We start from the raw sequence: 13,701 nt of genomic DNA, 5'->3' as shown, positions 1-13,701 counted from the left end.
CTGGGTCTTAATTTTTCTTCATCTGTAAAATCAGAATTATTATAGTACCTATTTCACAGCATTGCTGAGAGAAGTAAATGAAATAATGCATGTAAATCATTTACACATTCCAGGCATACAATAAGCTTTGAATTAACGTTACCTATGCTGCTAAGTTTGGGTGAGTACCACCTCTGCGTGACTACAGACCGCACTTAATTCTAGGACCTTAACTAATATAGAAGTATGCTCTGGAAATTTCATGGGCCTGTGTATACGTTTAAGGAAGTCACGACTGTGTCATTCAATGTAGTATTTCAAAATGAGGAAGTATACTTCTCAATTACTGAGATACAATCTTCAAAATTTAAAGACAAAACAAAAACAGAAAACACCCATGGTTTAACTTTGGTTAAAGGTTTCACAGCAGGGGCACGTAGGTTGGCTCAGTGGATTAAGCATCTGCCTTCAGCTCAGGTCATGATCTCAGAGTCCTGGGATCGAGTCCCACCTCAGACTCCCTGAGTTCTGTGCTCAGCGGGGAGTCTGCTTCTCCCTCTCCCTTTGCCCCTCCCCACCACTCATTTCCTCTCTTTCTCAAATAAATCAATAAAATCTTAAAAAAAAAAAAAAAGAGTTTCACAGCAAACTCAGCAAGGGGTATTTATGTTAACGTCACACCTTTGAGTGGAATTCAGTGAAGACCTCGTTGGTAGATATGTGATTGGCTAAAAGAGTAATAGGTCCAGAACAGAAGGAAAAGTTCTACCACAGTTTCTTTAGCCTCCACGTGCATTTATGTTTCCGTCATTTAAATGTGAACGGTGAGGGCAGCCCGGTGGCCCAGTGGTTTAGCGCTGCCTTCAGCCGGGGGTGTGATCCTGGAGTCCTAGGATCGAGTCCCGAGTCCGCATCGGGCTCCCCAGAGGGAGCCTGCTTCTCTCTCTGCCTGTGTCTCTGCCCCTCTCTCTGTGTCTCTCATGAATACATAAAATAAATCTTTCTTAAAAAGGCATAGAGCGAAAAAGAAATCATTTGGAGTAGCAACTTAAACAGTTTAAATTTCTTCTCATCCTCTTGTCCCACTTACATGGGGAAAGGCTTACAAGTGTAGAGAAGACAGGCAACCAAAAGGCTCTCACCTGGGGCAAAGAAACACTGCCCGCATTAATAAGAAATACTGTCTTTTTTAAATTTTAAGATTTTATTTATTTATTTGATAGAGTAAAAGCTCTATCAAAAGCACATGAAAGAGAACAAGCAGGAGGAGGAACAGAGGGAGGGAGAGAAGCAGACTCCCCCTTGAGCACGGAACCCAAGGAGTCTGAGGTGGGACTCAATCCCAGGACCCTGGGATCATGACCTGAGCTGAAGGCAGACGCTTAACCGACTAAGCCACCCAGTCGCCCCAGAAATACTGCTTTCTGAATACCTGCTATGTACAAAGATTTTTCATTTATTATCTACTGCACAAAACCCTGGAGGGGGGATTATTTTAACTCCCATTTCATAGATGAGAAAACAGAAGCCGAGAGTGAATTTCCCAAGATCACAGAGGTAGGAGGTGGTTGCACCAAACTTGAGCCCCATGAGTCTGATACTATACAGAAGCTCCTCTGCTTTCTACCACCGATCAGTGGGCCTCTCATATTCTTGGCCTGGCTCTCCAGTAAAGAAGAGTCTTAAAGCCACACCCCCTCCTCTTCTCTGAGCTTGGATCATTTGAAACCTTTTAACCTTCCCCACAGTGGCCTTCTTCTAAGGCAACTCATTTCCAAACTTGGCTGCATCCATGCCTGTGTCCCTCCCCCAGAGAATCTGATGGAATCGGTCTAGGGTACAACCAGGGGTCAGAGAGCACTTAAAAGGTCCCCAGGTGTGGCACCTGTGTGGTTCAGTTGGTTGAGCATCCAACTCTTGGTTTTGGCTCTGGTCATGATTTGGGGAGGGTGTCCTGGGATCGAGCCCCATATCAGGCTCTGCACTCAGTTTAGAGTCTGCTTGTCCTAATCCCTCTGCTCCTCCCCTGCCACCACTTGCTTTCTCTCTCTCTCTCTCAAATAAATACATAAATAAAATCTTTTTAAAAAAGATTTATTTATTTATGAGAGAGACAGAGAGGCAGAGACACAGGCAGAGGGAGAAACAGTTTCCCCACATGGAGCCCAATGCAGGACTTGATCCTGGGACTCCAGGATCATGCCCTGAGTAGAGGGCAAATGTTCAGCTGCTGAGCCACTCAGGCGTCCCACCATAAATAAAATCTTAAAAAAAAAAAAAAAGTTCCCAAGTGATTCTAATGGGCAGCCAGGCTGAGGACCACTGGATCAGGGGAATCTGTGTGGTCATGATTCTGAGCCTTCCGTCCAAACCTGCATCGTGAAGGACTCTGAGGAGATGCCCCATCTCCACTCGCGTGGCCAGATCAGATTTGCCCAGAAGCTGCTGGGCCTTTAAGATAAAGAAGAAAAATACTCCCTTACTAGGCTTAAAGGCACCCTGGCCAAGACTCTTGCTCTGTAGGCTCCTGTTAGATAAGAAGACTAAACCCTGGGCTCTGAGCCAGCAATCCCGGGGTCAGGCAGTTGCTTAACCAGTTTGATAGTTGTGTGAACAAAATGTACCACTGCAGCAGTTTGTGGAATTTGATGCAAGGAAAACAGGCTCTCCTCCCCCACCTGCCTGGTAGCCTGGACAGGAAAGCAGATTAAGCATCCTACCTCTCTCATCTGGCTTCTCTCCAACCCTCCAAGAGCAAGGGATGACTTGGCCCCCACACAGGTTGGGAGAATCTGTGTCATTTTGGGAAACACAGGAGGCAGACATCCAGGGAGGTCAGGAGGATAATCAGAAGCTATGGGAGTCAAAAGCCCATGTGGCTTTTCCTGGGGATTTCTCTTTTGTTTGTAAGCCACATACTGGTGACTTTTTAAAGATTTTATTTATTTATTCATGATGTCCTTGTTACTCTCTATCAGAGATTCATCAAGGATCCAGACATGGCCCGTGGGCTCTGAGTTCACAATCTATTTGAAAGTTACACATCTGCCCTTACCAGGTATTGAGTCAGACGAGACTAAGATTAATAATAATAATAATAATAATAATAATAATAATAATAATAATAAGGCACCTGGGTGGTTCAGTGGTTGAGCGTCTGCCTTTGGCTCAGGGTGTGATCCCAGAGTCCTGGGATCGAGTCCCACATCAGGCTCCCTGTGGGGAACCTGCTTCTCCCTCTGCCTATGTCTCTGCCTCTCTCTGTGTCTCATGAATAAATAAATAAAATCTTTAAAAAATTAATACCCTAATCAATTCTAATAAGTTTGGTTAGAGGGTTTCTCCATGTTTGTAACCTCCTCTGGAGCTTCCCTGGTAAAATCCAAAGCCTCCCCACTAAGCACATCCTGTACTCTCAGATTTTAGGGAGAGACCAAGACAGAGGCAGGCCACTGTTGGCAGGTGGCAGTTTTAACAAGTGAAGGGAACTTACTATACAGGAGACTTGTCTTGGGTAGTGGCAAGTTGAATAGATCCCCGTAGCCACCCCCCACATCTGAAATCTGTAGAGAGGCCTTAACTGGGTTCAGGCAAGTATCCTGTCCAGTGTTCTCAACACCACATCACCACCTCATGGCTACGTCCCTGGAGCAGGCTCTGGGAGCAGAAAAGGCAAGGGGACAAGGGAGAGGGTGAGGTGCCTCTGAGTGCCTGGGTCTAGTTCACCCGTCAGCTGGGAGTCACATCTTCCTGATGACCTTCCACGACATTCCAACCTCCAGAAGATTATGGTCAGAAAATTCAAATATAGGGAAGAACTGTGACAGGTAGTTGATAGCCTGAAAGAAGAGAAACAAACAAACAAACAAACAAAATCAACAACTCAGAAAAAAAAAAAAACCCAACAACTCAGAAAGCACGCAGTCTGGGACCATTTACTGCAGGGCAAGCTGTCTTATAGGCCTCTGTGGGCACCCCTATTTTAATACGGCAGTAAAATATGAGTGAAAATAATAGCTATGACTTATTGCTAGATGCCGTAGCACCTGCTCAGGTCTAGAGGGCATTAGTTAGCCATCAGAGCAACCTGGTGTGATGATCAGTTCCCTGCTTGGCAGACAGAGGACAGAAGCCCAGCCCTGCAGCCTGAAGGCCCCTCGGCTGTCAGGGGTAAGTCAGAATTTGAACCCAGGTCCATCTTTCTTTCCACCCGTCCCCAAAGTGATGTTTACGGTTATGAAGTCGAAGGCATGTAAGAGTTGGCAGGGAGGCCCTCATTTGACAGAGGAGGAAACAAAAGGAAAAGTCATTCCAAATATACAACATTTTATTTATTAAGATTCCTTGCTTAAGAAAGCAAAGAAGGGTATAACATGTCAGGAAGACTTCTGCCAAATATTGTCCCCATAACACCGTCATGGGATGGGTTCCCCAGGCACAGAACCTGAGATAGGCATTTAGGATCTGTAACTTGTTAAGAAGTGTTCCTCTGGGGTGCCTGGGTGGCTCAGCTGGTTGACTGGCTGACTCTTGATTTCAGCTCAGGTTGTGATCTCAGGGTTGTGGGATTGAGCCCTGCGTTGGGCTCTGGGCTCAGTGCCAAGTCTGCTTGTCACTCTCCCCTCTGTTCCCCCGGCCCCCACCACTCACTTTCTCTCTCTCAAATAAATAAATAAAATCTTAAAAAAAATAGATTCTCTCTCTACCTCCCCTCTGCCCACCCCCTACCCCTGCCCTCTCTTCTTAAAAAAAAAAAAAAGTGTTCTTCAGAAAAATCTATAAGGCTCTGAAACAGGACAAAGGGAAAGAACCACATGGAGCTTTGGTCAGAGGCAAAATGCAACCCTGGCCAGGTTTACACTAGGTGGGTGGGTGGGCAGGGTCCTCTGGATCATAAACAAAATCACAGAGTTGTCTTCTTCCCACCTTGATGCCAAGGGGGCTACCCTTTCATTTTCCTGTATCAGTTCATCTTTGACTATGGGCTGCCCAGGGTGGGTATAATCTGAGTAGGAGAAGGCCCTGAGCAGCTGAGGGGTCATCCATGAGCTTTTAGCAGCCAACCCACACGACAGGGCTGGTTACACTGGGCCAGGGAAGGAAATCTGGGCAGAGCACCAGAACAGCATCCATGGTATACTCTGGACAAGTTGTAATCCTCTGTCTGTGTCTTTACTTTCTCCACTGGAGCGTGAGCTTCCATGTCATTATATCTCAGTTCCTAGCACAGGGCTTGGCACATAATAGGCTCTCTGTAAATATCAGCAGAATGATTCACGGGAGGAAAATTGCCACTGCTTTCAAAGAGGCAAACTATAGTCATCTGGAAAAAATTGCCAGTTAAGTGAGGTATCACTGGGCTTAGGGCCACACTGGAGCTCAGGAGAGGATAGGCAGAAAGACTTACTGAATATGAGGCCACAAACTTCCATCACCAGCGGGGTTTGCTGAGAATGCAGATCTATTCATCTAAGCAATCCTGTTTCTCCACTTCGGGAGAGCATATCACATCAAAAAGAACCTTTTGATGGCTTCTCACAAGCAGGAGACATATGTGCTGTCACTGAGAATTAATTGTAGAAAGCCTAGCCTAAGGAAATGCCCAATTTTCTCCTTTTTTGCTACCAGATTTGGTATAAGCAAGAAGTAGACTGGCAGATGATTAGTGATGTGTTCTCTACACCTCTCCAAATGGCCTACTTTTGCAGGCAACATCCCACCTTTAAATAAAGCTGCTAGCAAATACAGAAAGCTGCCTGCGTTCTTTTGCCAAGCTGCAGTATTGGAGCTATAAGTGAAATACAGGAGACCTCTAGAATCTGCATGGCTGCTACTACTCTGATAAAGAAAAATCCCTTGACCCTGGGATCTCACATACTGGAATGTACTTTCACTTTTCCACACTTGTTAAAAATCAAGAAAGATGCATGATAGTGGCTGGCCTCTGTGTATTGTTATAAAAGTGGCTCCAAAAAAAGGAAGAAGAAGAAGAAAAGAAGAAGAAGGAGAAGAAGAAGAAGAAGAAGAAGAAGAAGAAGAAGAAGAAGAAGAAGAAGAAGAAGAAGAGAAGAAGAATGGGCACCACATACAGTGGGGGAGTTGATTGGTTTCAAAACAAAAATCAAGAGGTGGAAGGCATCAAGTGAGATGGGACTATTATGGGCTATTTCATGAGGTCTCCATTAAAACAAAACAAAATAATGGTAAGAATTAGTGGAATTGGCAGGTGGTGAAAGTGATTTGGGGGCTAGAAAATGCACACAAGTACCTCAGATCTCAAATGGGCTCTTCTAGAACCACCACAAGGTTAATGCCCGGGTACCCAACCTGTTACAGGACCTGAGCATATCTTGCTTGTGTATACTCATGGTCACAATGTGGGAAGTTGAGGGACTCACCCAAATACAGCTTGTCTAGGGTAAGATGCTGGCAAAGAAAGAAGAAAAGGACACCAGGTGATACAGACTGACATTTACTCAAAGGGAGAAAACTAGAGGGTCTGTAAGTAGAATGTAAACTGCAGATGTATTTTGTTTGACTCACAGTTTTGTTGTTGTTTTACAAATTTTTAAAAAAGATTTTAGTTATTTATTCACGAGAGACAGAGAGAGGCAGAGACAGAGACAGAGAAGCAGGCTCCCTGCAGGGGAGGGACTGATGCTGGACTCGATCCCAGGACCCTGGGATCACGACCTGAGCCGAAGGCAGACGCTCAACCACTGAGCCCTCAGGTGCCCCTATCTTACAAATTTTGAATGAGTTGCCAAATGAAGAATTCAGAGATTTCACCTAAATATCCAGAATTTTCTCTTTTCTTGAGAAATCTACCCAGCTGGCTACGAGGCAAATCTTGGCTGGGTTGGGGACCCACTGCCCCCTCTGCTCCCCCGCACAATGTGCGCTCTGCAAGTCACTGGGCTCACACTTCCCTTTATACACCTTGTGTGGCCCTTGTGGGTGTGTGAGTTTGAGACCCCGGATACTGTGAGCAAATGCTGTAGATAATTGCTTTGTTTCTTTTTTCTTTTTCTTTTTCTTTTTCACTGTAGTAAACTATACACCAAATCTACCATTTTAACCGTTTTTCAGTGTATGGTTCTGTGACGAAGCACACCCACACTACTGTGCCACCATCACCACCATCCAAAAACATCCAAAATATTTTTCATCCTCCAAAATGGAACCTCTATGCCTGTTCAGCAACTGTCCACACCACAACCCCCCTCCATCGCCCGCCCTGGCAACCACCACTCTACTTTCCGTTTCTATAAATTTGATTCTTCTGGGGGCCTTGTAGAAAGAAGTCCCGTAGTGTGTGTCCTTCTCTGGCGGGCTCCCTTCACTTAGCACAACGTCTACAAGACTCCTCATGGCTTAGTTTCTGACTCAGAATTCTGGTGCTCAGTTTACAGATCAAACTGAAGCCAGGAAAGTCCTCTGTTCCTACAAGCAGCTGGGGGCCCACCTGGGGTTGGAACCTGGATCCTCTCAGACCCTGCTCAAGGCACTTTCCTCCACATTGCTCTCCTCCTCCTCCTTCTTCTTTTTCTCCTTCACCTTCTCCTTCTTTTTAAAAAATATTTTATTTATTTGAGAGAGAGTGAGCGCAGGTACACAAAGGAGGGAGGGGGAGAGGGAGAGGGAGAGGCAGATTCCCTGCTGAGCACGAACCTGACTCAGGACTAGATTCCAGGACCCTGGGATCATGACCTGAGCCAGAGGCAGATGCTTAGCCAACTGAGTGGCCCAGGTGCCCCATTTTGCTCTTCTGATGAGACCTGATGTCAACTTCTCAGTAGAATAAGTAGGAAAGATGTATTCTTCACAGCAGCAGAGCCATCCTTGTTCATACGGGTGGTGAACCTGCCCTTCTCCAACATCAGTCTTGTGAAGGGAGAGAGAAGTGCCCTCTAACCGGGACGGTGATAGACATTAATAACCTATTCCCCTCCTAAGGGCCAAAACACGGTTGTAACCAAAAAAAAAAAAAAAGACAAACTCCTCCTGTCCCCTCCACATGCTTTTTTCAAGTGAATCCTTGAACTCCAAAGAGGATTTTAACAATGGCTCTCTAGGAAATTGTAGCTGTCACACCATTCTCATTGCCGGGAAATGAGAAGAGCCACCCTCATTCATTCTGAGGGTTTCTAGAATAACCCTCTTCTGGCTCTCTGGAGATTGATTTACGAGGTTACATCCCCCCACCCCCACCCCCACCCCCACGCACAGGAGAACATTCTCAGAAACCATTATTTTGCAGACTGTGGTCCTCTAACTGGGAGAGGAAGGAGAGGAAGCTCGTGGTAACAATGCAGGTTAGCACGCCTGGGCTCTCCCACCGCACCACCTGCCCCGCGCAAACCTGCTTTGCCAGAACACACCTGCCGAGGGCGGGAAGTGGGAGGATGGTGCCACCCGGGGCGGCCGGGGTGACGGCAGCGCTGCCCTTCTCTACTCTCTTAACAGGCTCATTCCTTCTTGAGCAAGCTTGTTAAAAGTCAGTGGGGCTTCACCCAAGCTAATTGGCTTCCCTCTCGTTTTCTGCCATGCAGGTTTCTGCGGGGAGCCTTCCTCCCAAGTAAATGCTACGGTGCTTAGGCACTTTCTCATTTTCATCTTGACATCATTTCTTGCTTCAGGAAAGAGTAGAGTTTAATTTTACTCCCAACCATCAGCCGCTTCACATTACTCTAATCGACAAGACTTCTTGGCTGGGGGTGGAGGTGAGGTTTGGGGAGAGAGAGAGAAAAAAAAGGCAACCTCCCAAACATCAATAATCCTTCTCCTTGCATGAAGAATTATCATCAGCTACTATAGATATGAATAATGTGGTCTAGCACTTCTTTTATTTATGACTGTGGCAATGAAAATAACTTGGTACTTAACCAATTATTTTTAAGAGGTGGTAACATAGTGTTTCTTTGAATGTTGAAAACCAGAAATAGAGCCTTTACGAATTTCTTCCATCTGCCAGCCTGGATGTTGGCTGGGTAGGGATTTTAACAGCACACATGTGTTAGAATGGGCCTCCTCACCCCATATGTAGAACACAAGCCCATGAAACCCAGCGGCCCTCCGTGACACGCAATTAGCTGAATTCTGCTTCGCCAGCCAGCGCCCAGCTGAACTGTTTGGCAATCGGGGGAGAGAGCCCCCTTTCTGGGCTGCAGGTCTTCCCCGGAGGTAGGCAGTGACATTTGCAGGAATGAGCTCTGTGCTGCTCTGGGACTGACAGCCTGTTATAAGGGTAAACACTGCATAATGAGGTTGATGAGGAATGCCTTACGGCAGGGGCTTGCTCATTTTAGGAACTTCTCACAGGGATAAAAAGGAGGCAAAATCTGGGATATTGGTTTTGTGGTTTCACTTGTCTATTTGGGTTGGAAACGGCTTAAAAAGGAAGTGGGCTCGTTCTGGATAGAGGGAAGCTGGCACTTTGAGAAGAGATCCAGAGCTGATGAAGATACAGCTCCCAACCCAAGGAGCCCCAGGATTTGCAGGGAAGGCAGACGTGTAGTTAGCACTGGAAAAACACAACATCCTGATGGCTGGGAGTTTGCTCTTGATGAGAGGAGAATAAATCTCTATACTGATTCCTTTTCTGTTCCTGAGACTGGTGGGAGAGGGAGCCCGGCCCCGGAATTTGATTTGGCCCAAGGTAAGAAAACCTCAGTGTCAGTGGCTTCTGCTGGATCTGTGTGGAGCCTGAGGCAGGGCGGGTGGTGGGTAGGTGACTGTTGGGAAAGCACCCGAATGGGCTCGGTTGTTTCCTGCCCACATTTTAGCTTCCTTGTTATGTCTGAAATTTCAGACAAGCCCGCTACACAGCTCATGTTATAGTACTGCGAGCAATTTGGGCGCAGGGCAGTAGCAGGGAAAGTGGCCTTCCAGGCAGCCCCGATGGCTCAGCGGTTTAGCGCCTCGGTCAGCCCAGGGCCTGATCCTGGAGGCCCGGGATCGAGTCCCACGTCGGGCTCCCTGCATGGAGCCTGCTTCTCCCTGTGCCTGTGTCTCTGCCTCTCTCTCTCTCTCTCTCTCTCTCTCTGTGTGTGTGTCTCTCATGAATAAATAAATAAATAAAATATTTTTTTAAAAAGTGGCCTTCTCTGCTCCTGCCCCCTGCTGAGGTAAGCGTGGTGACAGCATTTCCTGCAGAGGACACCGGTCCTGGGAGGACAGTCAGCCCCAGTCCCCAACACACTTCCCCCACATTACAGGGGAAAGTGAGCCTCGAAGGGGTCATGAAATGCTTGGGTCACATCACAAATATTCACACAATAGGGCAGGTGCATTTTTAGGGGTTTGAACTGTTCCCTTTCATCCCCCACCCTATGTGCAACCATGGCCACCCCTTTTCTCCCTGGGCATCCATGAGGGTGCCCCATGTCTGTTCTCCCGATGTCTTCTCTGCCGCTCTTGCTCCAGCAGCACTGCTACATTTGCTGCCCTTGCCGCAGGCACACACAGGTGGAATGCATGTCACAGGGTGCTGCCTCTCACCAAGGCTGGGCTCCCCACTCGCCATTCCTGTTGCTGCCAGGGCCCAACACACACTGAGAACTGCCCTCCCCACATCCCTGGGGGTTTTGACAAATGGCTTCTTTGGTTTGACGCCTCTTTAAGAAGCACCAGAGAAGCCATGGGAACCAACATAGATGACAATTAGGGAGGCAGGAATTCTTAGAGGCCGTCCTCACACGTTAGCCTGTGAGTCAAGTTCAGACTCCTTAATCTGGTCCTGAAGACCGTGATCTGAATCCTGCCTTCCTTCTGGCCCCATTTCTCACCAATCCCCCTTTCCTTTTCCTTGTGGTTCCCCAAACCCTCATCTCCGTAAATACTGTGCTTTTGGCCTGAAGATGTTTTCTTCGGCCTCACTCCCTTTACTACCCCTTCTTTTGACTATCTTCCGCTCATCATGCAGGATTCAGCAATGATATTTCCCCAAGGAGATACCCATGTGTGCTCCCCACATCTGTGAAAGTTGCCCTCCTAGTAGCTCCCAGGGCACCTTGTCCTACCATCTCAAAGATACCGCTTAACACTGTGATATCTACTGGCATCCCTGTCTTCCTATCAGATTGCATATCAAGTGCATATTACTTGAGAATAAAGACTATACTTCATATTGATTTATTTGTCATTTTTTAAAAAAGAATTTATTTATGCTTAAAGGTTTTTATTTTATTTATTCATGAGAGACAGAGAGAGAGAGAGAGAGAGAGGCAGAGACATAGAAGGAGAAGCAGGTTCCTCAAAGGGAGCCCGATGCGGACTCAATCCCTGGACCCAGGATCACACCCTGAGCCGAAGGCAGACACTCAACCACTGAGTCACCCAGGCATCCCTAAAAATATTTTATTTGATAGATGGAGAGAGAGCACATAAATAGGTGGAGCAACAGGCAGAGGGAGAAGGAGAAGCAGGCTCCGTGCTCAGAGGGGCTTCACAATCCCAGGACCCAGGGTCCTGGGATCATGACCTGAGGCAGATGCTTAACCTACTGAGTCACCCAGGAGCCCTTTTATTTGTCTTTTTATTGAGAGTATGCAGGAGGTGTTAAATAAATTCTTGAATAGGGATCCCTGGGTGGCACAGTGGTTTAGCGCCTGCCTTTGGCCCAGGGCGTGATCCTGGGGACCCGGGATCTACGTGGGGCTCCCAGTGCATGGAGCCTGCTTCTCCCTCTGCCTATGTCTCTGCCTCTCTCTCTCTCTGTGTGACTATCATAAATAAATTTAAAAAAAATTAAAAAAAATTCTTGAATGAATGAATGAATGAATGAATGAGGAAATATTTCCTGAAATCAAACCTGTATGCCTGAATATTTTCCTTTTAGGCAAGTTTTTCCCAAAGGGAAAACCAGTCCCCAGAGTGCATAGATCCCGGATAGGCCTACCCCACTGGTCCTCTCACCTGACTCTTAGGGTCAGCTTCGCTGAGGCTTAAGCCAGGACTCTTCTGACATAGCAGTGCTCTTGAAACCTTAATACGTGTGCGAATCCTGGGATCCCATGAAAATGCAGGTTCCAGCATAGTAGGTGAGGGTAGGTCCAGAGGTGCTAATGCTGCTGGTCAGGGACCCACCCCTTGAGTGGAAAGGCACTAACCAGGTGCCTTGTGCAATCTCTTAAATTCCAGGATTCTGACTTATAAAAATCAATTGGCAAAAAAGGAAAGTACTGAAGTGGTCTTTCTAGAAGAAATTTGGCTTTTATTTTTATTTTTTTTTAATGCTTAATTATATTAAGAACAGAAGTGTCCTTTTTAAAGAACATGTGACTATCAGTGTAGGTTGGTTCCTTTTATTCTTATATATAATCCCCTTCTCCCTTGTCTGTCTCATACAGAAGCTGCCAAAGCTCAAATGCTCACTCTTCTAGCCTCCCTTACTGTTCTAGATGAAACACAGAACACGGATGGGATGTGGTTCTTGTGTTCTGCCTAAAATGCTAATGCACTGGCATAAGCTGCAAAACTGATTTCAGCAGTTCAAAGATAGCAGGCTAACGTCTTTGTGATTCTCAGCCTTTCTCATATGCTTTTTACCTTATGGTCACCAAATAGATGCTGCTGCTCAATAAGAGCAAATATCTCTTTCCTTTTAAAGATTCTATTTATTTGAGAAAGAGAGAGAGAGTGTGTGTGTGTGTGTGTGTGAGAGAGAGAGAGAGCACAAGCAGGGGGAGGTGCAGAGGGAGAGGGAGAAGCAGACTCCCCACTGAGCAGGGAGCCCGATGAGGGACTGAATCCCAAGACCCTGGGACCATTCCTGAGCCGAAGGCAGATGCTTAACCAACTGAGCCAGGTGCCCCAGTTTCAGATTTTTTTATCATAATTTTTTCTACAGCTGGTTTATTTGAATCAGAATCATGTTATGTTTGGTTATTTTTAACAATGTTATAGGTCTTAAGCTCCAAATTTCTTTTTATGAGATAAAAATAAATTCTTATTTGTTCAAGCCCCCTTACCAGAGTTTTATGTTCCTTGCAGTATTACCATTTGTAAATATTAAAATTTATTCTCTCTCATTAGCAAATTAACACCCCCTGCTTATAGAAAAATATGGAGGGGTATCCCTGGGTGGCTTAGTGGTTTAACGCCTGCCTTTGGCCCAGGGCGTGATCCTGGAGACCAGGGATCGAGTCCCACGTCGGGCTCCCTGCATGGAGCCTGCTTCTCCCTCTGCCTGTGTCTCTGCCTCTTTGTCTCTCATGAATAAATAAATTTTTAAAAAATGTGGAAAAGTAGGAATGGGGAAAATAAAATGGGAGAATCTTATCACTGAAGTACTGTTAACATTTTTGTGTATTTTCTTCTGGTGTGTTTTGTATAGCTGGGATAAACCCGTGTCTTTTGTGTACCATTAGAAAAAACGTTAAAAAAACTTTTTTAAAGTAAATTAGGGGTGGGGCACTTGGCTGGCTCAGTCAGTAGAGTGTGCAACTCTGGATCTTGGGGTCATGAGTTCAAGCCCCATATGTATGTAGAGTTTTCTTTTAAAAAAAAGTATATTGGGTGTGACGAAATGTTCTAAAATTGATTGTGGTGATGGTTGTACAACTCTATGAATATGCTAAAAATCATTGAATTGTATGTACACTTTAGGTGAATTGTATGACTTGTAAATTATATCTCAATAAAGCTGTTATTACATGTTTATAAATAGGCATTTTCTGTTATGATAAATTCAGTTAGTATTTTAATTGTATAATCTATTAA

Source organism: Canis aureus, chromosome 38 (genome assembly GCF_053574225.1).
Source record: "Canis aureus isolate CA01 chromosome 38, VMU_Caureus_v.1.0, whole genome shotgun sequence".
Lineage (NCBI taxonomy): Eukaryota > Metazoa > Chordata > Mammalia > Carnivora > Canidae > Canis > Canis aureus.
The sequence above is the reverse complement of the archived record's forward strand: the minus strand, read 5'-3'. Positions refer to the sequence as shown.